This window comes from Mobula birostris, chromosome 16, assembly GCF_030028105.1.
Source record: "Mobula birostris isolate sMobBir1 chromosome 16, sMobBir1.hap1, whole genome shotgun sequence".
Taxonomy (NCBI): Eukaryota; Metazoa; Chordata; class Chondrichthyes; order Myliobatiformes; family Myliobatidae; genus Mobula; species Mobula birostris.
Window position 1 is genome coordinate 13,855,734 of NC_092385.1, and position 10,431 is coordinate 13,866,164.

General features: G+C 41.1%; 1 long non-coding RNA gene across 1 annotated transcript; it reads right to left on the reverse strand.

The window, feature by feature from the left end:
* Positions 1–973: 973 nt before the first annotated feature.
* LOC140210832 (uncharacterized) lies at positions 974–7,604 on the reverse strand. Its single transcript, XR_011889303.1, has 4 exons — positions 7,527–7,604; positions 2,473–2,530; positions 1,996–2,106; positions 974–1,428 (listed from the first exon to the last, which is right to left on the reverse strand). It is a non-coding gene; the product is annotated as an uncharacterized lncRNA (long non-coding RNA).
* Between the last annotated feature and the right edge of the window lie 2,827 nt (positions 7,605–10,431).

Sequence of the window (10,431 nt, forward strand, 5' to 3'; positions counted from 1 at the left end):
ATCACATTCTTATACTTGGTTGCCTTCCGCAGACTTAAAACTATCTTTAAGAAGTTATTTCCTTTGTTTCTCTAAAAAGGACATTAACAGATATAGGAAGCAAACAGGGATTACTATCTCCTATAGCTTAAATGGAGAGAACTATCTTGAGACACGTTAGCACAAGGAATTCTACAGATGCGTTCACCAGCAACTTTGATGTGTGTTGCTTGAGACACGTTAGGCTGGTAATCGAGTGTGAAAAGCTGAGGCTCAGGTGTGATTTCCTCCACCATCAAATAACAACCAGCACTCTCTGACGATAAAAGTTCAAAGTTCAAAGTAAATTTATTGTCAAAGTGCATATATTTCACCCTATATTACCTTGATAATAATTTTCTTGTGAGCATTCACAGAAAATACAAAGAAACACAACAGAATCAATGAAAAACTGCTCACAAAGACGGACAAACAACCAATGTGCAAAAGACAATAAATTGTGCAACTGCAAAAAGGAAATAAATAATATTGAGAACATGAGTTGTGGAGTCCTTGAAAGTGAGTTTATATATTGTGGAATCAGTTCAGTGTTGAGGTGAGTAAAGTTATCCGCTCTGGTTCGGGAGCCTGAAGACTGAGTGGTAATGACTGTTCCTGAACCTGCTGGTGTGCAACCTAAGGCTCCTATACCTCCTCCCAGTTGGCAGCAGTGAGAAGAGAGCATGGCTTTGATGGTTGGGTGGGTGGTGTGTGTCCTTAATGATGGATCCTGCTTTCCTGTGACAGTGCTCCCTACAGATGTGCTCAGGGTTAGAGAGGGATTTACGTGGCTGTACCTACTACCTTATGTATGCTTTTCCATTCAAAGGCACTGGTGTTTCCACACCCAGCTGTGATGCAGCCAGTTAGTATACTTTATACGTTATACTTTATTGTCGCCAAACAATTGATACTAGAACGTACAATCATCACAGCAATATTTCATTCATCGCTTCCTGCTCCCTGGATTACAAATATTAAATATTAAAAATAGTAAAAATTAGTAAATGTTAAAATTTTAAATTATAAATCATAAATAGAAAATAGAAAATTGGAAAGTAAGGTAGTGCAAAAAAGCCGAGGGGCAGGTCTAGATATTTGGAGGGTATGGCCCAGATCCGGGTCAGGATCTGTTCAGCAATCTTATCACAGTCGGAAAGAAGCTGTTCCTAAATCTGGCCGTACAAGTCTTCAAGCTCCTGAGCCTTCTCCTGGAGGGAAGAGGGATGAAAAGTGTGTTGGCTGGGTGGGTCGTGTCGTTGATTATCCTGGCAGCACTGCTGCAACAACGTGCGGTGTAAAGTGAGTATAGTGTATACTCTCCACGATGCATCTATAGAAGTTTGTCAAGGCTTTAGATGATTCGTCGAATCTTCGCAAACTTCTAAGGAAGTAGAGGCACTGTTGCACCTATAACCATATAACCATATAACAATTACAGCACTGAAACAGGCCATCTCGACCCTTCTAGTCCGTGCCAAACTCTTACTCTCATCTAGTCCCACTGACCTGCACTCAGCCCATAACCCTCCATTCCTTTCCTGTCCATATAGCAAACCAATTTAACTTTAAATGACAACATCGAACCTGCCTCAACCACTTCTGCTGGAAGCTCATTCCACATAGCTACCACTCTCTGAGTAAAGAAGTTCCTCCTCATGTTACCCCTAAACTTTTGCCCTTTAACTCAAAACTCATGTCCTCTTGTTTGAATCTCCTCCACTCTCAATGGAAAAAGCCTATCCACTTCAACTCTATCTACCCCCTCATAATTTTAAATACCTCTATCAAGTCCCCCCTCAACCTTCTATGTTCCAAAGAATAAAGGCCAAACTTGTTCAACCTTTCTCTGTAACTTAGGTGCTGAAACCCAGGTAACATTCCAGTAAATTCTACCTGCTTTTCAATGGCACTTACATCCTGGACCCACAACAGATCCTTTGAAATGATAATGTCAAGGAGTTTAAAGTTACTGACCCTTTCCTCCTCGGATACCCTGATGAAGATTGACTCATGGACTTCTAGTTTCCTCCTCCAGTTGTCTCCAGTACCTCTGTGCAGTAGATTTCTGTGCTCATGGACGTTCATCTGTAACAAACGGCAGAAACTGTGCTTCAGTAAGTGGGAGAGAAGGGAAGGATACACTGCATATTGTTGCAAAAATATTACATTGATTGACAATCCCATGAAAATTAAATCTGTATGCAATATGCATATATTTGTGCTGGCTAAGTAAAATATCTTTTATTTCAGTGATGGTATCTTCCTATGACTCAGAAAGAATTTTGAAAGTTTCCTCACGATGTTGTGTGCATTCCCTATGTCCTTTCACTTTGAGGATTACAGCTAAGCCAGTGAATCAATGCTAAATCCATTAGCTCTGCCCAACTATCTCAGTAATGAATTCTAAGACATTGACATAGAGGAATAACATTCTATCACGAATATACAAACCACTTGTAAATTGAGAGGGAAAATATTCCTATGTGTTGACAGTCCAGGTAAGTAGCACCTAAAATAAAATAGACAAAAAAATTGTTTTAAATCCAAAAGCAAAACATTGCACACACTGGAGATCTGAGGTAAGAACTAAAAGAATTCTGGACTATAAAAATACCACAAGACATATGAGCAAAACTAGACCATTTGGTCCATTGAGTCTGCTCCAACATTCCATCATGGCTGATTTATCATCGCCACAACCGCATTTTACAGCCTTCTACCATAACCTTTGACGCCCTTACTAATTGAGAACCTATTAACCTCCACTTTAAATATTCCCAATGACTTAGCTTTCACAGCTGAGTGTAGCAATGAATTTCTTAGATTCACCACTGTCTGGTCAAAGAAACTCCTACTCATCTCTGTTCTAAACGGGGCCTGCTGGTGGCATAGTGGCATCAGTGCCGGACTTCAGAGCGAAGGCTCCAGAGTTCAAATCCAGCTGGCTCCCTTGCACGCTTTCCATCTGTGCTGGGTTGAGTGTCGAGCTAGCAACTTGGCCTCCTAAAAATAAAAAAGCCTGCTGAAAAAAATGCCATCACGACTGCAGCCCAATGACTCCACTTGGAGTTAAGGGCTTTCTTCTCTTTTTCTTCTTCTGTTCTAAACGGACCTTTGTGTATGCCGACACTGTGCCCTAAGGGCCCCAAACAGCTCACAACACTCCAAGTGCAATCTGACTAATGCTTTATAAAACATCAGTATTACAGCCTTGCTTTTAAGTGCCAGAATTCCTGAAATGAAAGCTAACATTGTATTTACCTTTTTTACCACCAAGTCAACCTGCAATTAATCTTTAGGGAATCCTGCACAAAGACTCCCAAGTCCCTTTGCACCTCTGATTTCTGAATTTTCTCCCCGTTATTAAAGTAGACTATGCCTTTATTCCTTCTACCAATGCACATGACCATACACTTCCCAACTTCCAACTGCCACATTTTTTGCCCATTCTCCTGATCTGCCCAAGTCTTTCTCCAGACTCCCTGTATCCTCAACACTACCTGCCCCTCCAGCTAGTTTTGTATCAGCTGAAAACTTAGCCACAAAGCCATCCAAATCATTGACAGAGAACGTGAAATAAAGCAGTCCCACCACGGACCCCAGTGGTAACTGTCCAGCATCCCCCCCCCCCCCACACCAGACAGTGATGCAGCCTGTCAGAATGCTCTCCATGGTACAACTATAGAAGTTTTTGAGTGTATTTGTTGAGATACTGAATCTCTTCAAACCCCTAATGAAGTATAGTCACTGTCCTGCCTTCTTTATAGCTGCATCGATATGTTGGACCTCAGAGATCTTGAAACCCAGGAACATGAAACTGCTCACTCTCTCCACTTTTGATCCTCCTTTGAGAATTAGTGTGTGTTCCTTCATCTTACCCTCCCTGAAGTCCACAAACAGCTCTTCCGTCTTACTGACGTTGAGTGCCAGGTTGTTGCTGTGATACCATTCCTTTAGTTTGTATATCTCACTCCTGTACGCCCTCTTGTCTCCATCTGAGATTCTACCAACAATGGTTGTATCATCAGTAAATGTATAGATGGTATTTGAGCTATGCCTAGGCACACAGTCATGGGTATAGAGAGAGTAGAGCAGTGGGGTAAGCACACATCCCTGAGGTGCACCAGTGCTGATCGTCAGCGAGGAGGATATGTTATCACCAATCCGCACAGACTGTGGTCTTCTGGTTGGGAAGTCGAGGATCCAATTGCAGAAGGAGGTACAGAGACCCAGGTTCAGTAACTTATCAATCAGGGTTGTGGGAATGATGGCAAATCGATAAAGTAAATAAATAATGCAAAAATGGAAATAAGAAAGTCTTGAGGCAGTGTTCATTGTCCATTCAGAAATCAGATGGCAGAAGGGTAAATGCTGTTCCTAAATTGTTGAGTCTTGCCTTCAGGCTTCTGTACCTCCTTCCTGATGGTAGCAATGAGAATAAGGCAAGACATGGGTGATGAGGGTCCTTATTGATGGTTGCTGCCTTTTTGAGGCATCGCTCCTTGAAGAAGCCTTGGATTCAATGGAGGCTAGTGCCCACGATGGAGCTGACTAAGTTTACGACTGTCCGCAACTTATTTCAGTCCTCTGCCCCCCACACCAGTTGTTGATGCAACCTGTTAGAATGCTCTCTGCTGTACACTGTAAAAATTTAAGAGTGTTTTAGATGACATAGCACATCTCCTCAAACTCCAATTGAAATATAGTCGCTGTCATGCCGTAAGAAAGTAAAATAGTTAAGTTTATTACTATCCATATTCAGTTTAGCTCTGTTTTAGGGACTGAACAATAACAGATTAGAATGAAAAATGCATTGGCCCATTCTGTTTGTGTACATTTTTCGTGAATGACTCATCTACAGAAATACAGTCAAATACTTTAAAACTGGAATGAACTAAGGGAGCAGCAGTAGCCAGCAAATGTGACAGAAGGCGAATGTTAGAGCTGTAACTGTTCTAGACTGTAACCAATGGTTCTCACAGAATCAGAATCAGGCTTAATATTCAAAGATTCAAAGTACGCTTATTAACAAAGAATGTATAAATGGTATACCTTGAGATTTGTCTGCTTACAGGCGGCCACAAAGCAAGAAACCCACATGAACCCAATTTAAAAAATATATATATAAAGACCAACACCCAACGTGTAGAGAAAGAGGGAAAAAAAACATGAATCACACAAACAATGGAAGCGAGCAACAACAACAGCATTCTGAACCAAACTGAGTCTTAGATTCAAATCCCTGGAGCAGCCGGAGAAGGCACAAAGTTTCAGTGTTCAGTTTATCATATTAGTGGGGCAAATCGCTGCAACGTTCACAGACACGAAGCACAGCAGCTGGGGGCAGTCTCACAGCCTCAGCATCACAGAGAGAGGAATGAACAGCGTTGCATATAATGTCACCAGCAAATGTTATGAAACTTGTTGTCTTTGTGGCAGCAGTATACTACAATACATAATAATGGAGAGAATAAAACTGTGACTTACATATTTATATATAAAATAGTTAAGTTTAATAAGCAGTGCAAAAATTTTAAAAATGTAGTGAGGCAGTGCTGGCTGATGTTCAAGCTGATGGCATGAACATTGAGTTCTCGAACTTCCGGCAATTGCCCCCCCTCCTGTCCGTCACCATTCCCCATTATTGATTCCCTCTCAGATCTTCTCTTCTTACCTGTCCATCACCTTCCTTTGGTTCTCTTCCCCTTTCTCTTTGTTCCATGGTCTTCTGTCCTCTCCTATTAGATTCTCCCTTCTCCGACCAGTCAACTTCCCAGCTCTTTACTTTGCATCCTCCCCCTCTCCTGGTTTTACCTATCACTTTCCACTTTGTACTTCTTCCTCCCCTCCCCCCACCTTCTTTGTCTGACTCTTCCTTTCCTTTCCAGTCCTGATGAAAGGCCTCGGCCCGAAAAGTCAGCTGTTTACTCTTATCTGCCAACTGCTGAATTCCTCCAGCACTTTGTGTGTGTTGGTTTGGATTTCCAGCATCTTCAGATTTTCTTGTGTTTGTGAAGTAGTGCTCTTGGGTTCAATGTCCTTCAGTACTGTGCAAAAGTCATAGGCATCCTAGCTATATATTTCTGCCTAAGACTTTTCATGAATTAAGATAATATGTATCTAATAATAGTGAACTGAAATGAGGAGTCATTTGAAAACTTATTTCACTCTGCACTATATGACATGACTCCATATATTTTTTTCAATGATCACAGTGACAATCGTAACACAACTGCATCCTATAGCAGGCCTGAGTAATGTGTTAGAAGGATCGGTTAAGCTTAGCATTGATTGATTAATGAGGACCTCGTTACTTGAAGGATTGTTTGTAGGGAATAGAAAGGACAAGGTCTTCACCATAAACAATCTTTCACAAACAGAACATTAGAAACTACTGGCTTAATATCTATTGCAGGAATCTGATGTCGCATAAAAAATAATTCGGGAATGTCTACAGAGGTTAAAGCTTAGTGTAGAAAATCTCTAGCTAATTATAGAACACCTTTTCTTAACACAACTATTAGAATTGTTGAAGAAGTAACAGTTGGCAGCTAAGGTCAGTTTTAGAATATTTTATACTTAGAACAACATTTATCTCAGAAATAATTTGTTGCTTAAATGGAAACACGTGGGGCACAAGAGCTCATTGTAATTAACTTTTTAATTAGACAGTGGGTAATAAAAATAAGAAGAGTACAGATGCAGGAAATAGGACATAAAAGTCAAAAACTTTGTAAATATTTGGGAGTTTCAGCGGCATCATTGGAGAGAAAAATCATGTGCACAAGAGGGACTGCAGATGCTGGAAATCTGGAGCAACACACCCAATGTGCTGGAGGAGCTCAATAGGTACGACTGCATCTATGGATGGGAACGAACAGTTGACGTTGTGGGCTGAGGGCCCTTCATCAGAACTGAAGAAAAATCACGTTAACTTTTTCATGTTTGACTCAAAGTGCTTTCTTTTTCTGCAAGTACCAGCTTACTGATTAAGTATTTCCAGCACAATGTGTGCCTATAGATAAATCAGGAAACCTAAAGACGTCAAAACAAGATTAAGACAAATTCTACAGATGAAGTCTCTCAAGGAAGTGTTATAAGATGTCTACAAGTAATCCCATTCAACTGTCTTGAATGAGGTACATTAGAATACCTGTTTGTGAGAAACATTTTGGAAGTAAAATGGTACAGAGATAGTTAGCAATTTTGAGTTGACAGGCTGTCTGTATACAGAAGTAATGTCTATCAACCTTTCAGAAGGTGAAGCAATCTTGCTTTTGTGAAGGCAGCATACATGTGAGGGAGAGAGAGAGGTACCGTGCTCTCATATGTCAGCTTTTCACAGTCGTGATACTGGGAATTATAGGCTTTCTGAACTGACATTTACTTGATGGAGAATATTGAAGCCTTTTATAAGGAAACAATTCAGCAGCACCAACTTCTCACGATTTCCTGCATTCCCACATGTAAGAACTATTGCTGGTAATTCCTGGTATTATTCTTACCTGAAAGGAAGTAAAAAAATAATTATGGAGGTGTGTTATTCCAGCATTCATGGAAGTACTGGAGGCTCGTTATTAAAAAAGCAGGTTGTTGAGTTGATTAGAAATCTTCCATTACATTTTGAGTGTAGATTAACACTGACTCTGTTCTTACTGTCTCCACTCCTCCGAGGAAAGTGACAAAAGTAATGCAACCAGCCTCTACTTAAACAATCACATGGCAATTCCTCACAAATGGAAATTGGATATATATTTGAAGTGGAATGTTTTGCAGGGGAGTAGAGCCGTTGGCATTCTTTGTTTAAAGAGTTGTAATGGGCTGTGTGGGGGTCCTTCATTACAGAACTATTCAACGATCCAACCACATGAACTTGGATGTGATGGCACATACTTAACTGTAGAAAGATTCAGAGCCAAACCTCTTTCTGCCTCACTCAAAGTTCACACGATCAGTAAATAGGCACTATCAAGCACTCAAAAGTGGGAACTACAGCATATCTAATTTTTCCCCATCCATCCATCCCTCCCCCCGCACGTCTGCCTCCAGAGTATCGCGTGATTTTAGACTATTTTAATATTGCGTATAACCGAGATCAGTTAATTCTGTAAAGACTGAGAATTGATCTTTGGTTCTGCAATCTGAAAACTTACACTGAGGATTTCTCTATCATGGACTCAAAATAGAGCCAGAGAAGTACAACACAGAAACAGGCCCTTCGGCCCATCTAGTCCATGCTGAAAACCATTTAAACTGCCTACTTCCTTCAACCTGCACCGGGACCATAGCCCTCATACCTGTACTATTAATGTACCTATCCAAATTTCCCTTAAATGTTGAAATTGAATTCGCATGCACCACTTGTGTAGGCAGCTCATTCCACATTCTCAAGGCCCTCTGAGTGAAGAAGTTTCTCCTCATGTTTCCCTTAAATGTCTCACTTTTCACCCTTAACCCATGACCTCTGGTTGTAGTCCCACCCAACCTCAGTGGAAGAAGCCTGCTTGCATTTACCCTCTCTATGCCCGTCATAATTTTGTATACCTCTACCAAATATCCTCTCAACCTTCTACATTCTAAAGAATACTGTCCTATTATAACTCTGATCTTCCAGACCCGGCAACATCCTTGTAAGTTTTCTCCATACTCTTTCAACCTTATTTATATTCCTTTCAGTACGCTGGTTGAACTCAGCAGGTCAGGCAGCATCAGTTAGAAATGATGAGTCGACGTTTCGGGCCGAAACCCTTCGTCAGGACTGAAGAATGGAAGATGGGAAAGGATTTGAAGAATGCTTGTAGCTTGTAACGTCGACTCATAGTTTCTAACTGATGCTGCCTGACCTGCTGAGTTCATCCAGCAGACTGAAAGTGTTGCTTTGATCACAGCATCTGCAGATTATTTTGTGTTTATTTATTTATATTCCTGTAGGTGGGTGACCAAAACTGCACAACAATACTCCAAATTAGGCCTCAAGTTATACGACTTCAACATAACATCACATCTCAATACATTGATTTATGAAGGCCAATGAGCCAAATGCTATATTACCTTATCTACCTGCGATGCCACTTTCAATGAATTATGGGACTGTACTCTCTGATCCCTTTGTTCTGCCACACTCCTCAGTGCTCTACCATTCACTGTGTAAGACCTGTTCTGGTTGGTCCTACAGAAGTGCCAAACCTTGCACTTGTCCATATTAAATTCCATCTGCCATTTTTCAGCCCATTTTTCCAGCTGATGCAGATCCCTCTGCAAGCTATTGTAGCCTTCCTCACTGTCCACTACACCCCAATCTTTGTGTCATCCATAAATTCACTGATCTAGTTAACCACATTATCATCCAGATCATTGATATAGGCGACAAATTACAAAGAACCCAGCATCGATCCCTGCAGCACACTACTAGTCACAAACCTCAAGTCAGAGAGGCAACCCTCTACTACTACTCTCTGGCTTCTCCCACAAAGCCAATGTCTAATCCAATTTACTACTTCATCCTGAACCTTCTTGACCAGCTTCCTGTGCGGGACCTCATCAAATACCTTACTAAAGTCCATATAGACTACATCCACTGCCTTGCCTTCATTTACTTTCCTGGTAACTTCCTTGAAAAACTCTATAAGAATGGTTTGACATGACCTACCACGCATGAAGCCATGTTGACCATCCTTAGTCAGTCCATGTCCATCCAAATATTTATATATACGGTCCCTTAGAATACCTTCCAATAACTTTCCACGACTGATGTCAGGCTCACCAGCCTATCATTTCCTGGATCATATTTAGAGCATTTTTAAACAGCAGAACAATGTTAGCTATCCTCCTATTCTCTGGTAACTCCTTTGTCACTAAGGAGGACTTAAATATCTCTGCAGGGGTCCCAGCAATTTCTGTACTTGCCTCCTGCAGGGTCTGAGGGAACACCTCGTCAGGCCTTGGGGATTTATCTTCCTTGGTTTGCCTCAGGATAGCAAATAACTCTTCCTCTGTAATCTGTACAAGGTCCATGAAGTTGATGCCACCTTGCCTCACTCCTATAGGCTCTGTATCTGTCTCCTGAGTAAATACAGATGCAAATAGTTCATTCATAGGTGAAAACAAAATTAAGTGGAAAATGTTCCAGGGCACAAGCTCGAGGCCCAGCAGCGGAGAGAGATGGAAAACAAGCAAGCATATTCAAAAATTGAAAAGGCTGAGCAAAGAAAATGAACAAGCTTATATCTCGTCTCTAAAACAACATTGTCCCAGGACATCTCACCAGAGCATTATCAAACAAAATTTGGCCTCACACCTCTGAAGGAAATGGACTACAAATAGATGATGTGCAAAAGGCCAGAATTGAAATAGATGAGATCTCAGAGGGTTTGGGATCAGGAGGAGGTATATAGAGATAATTAGGGCATG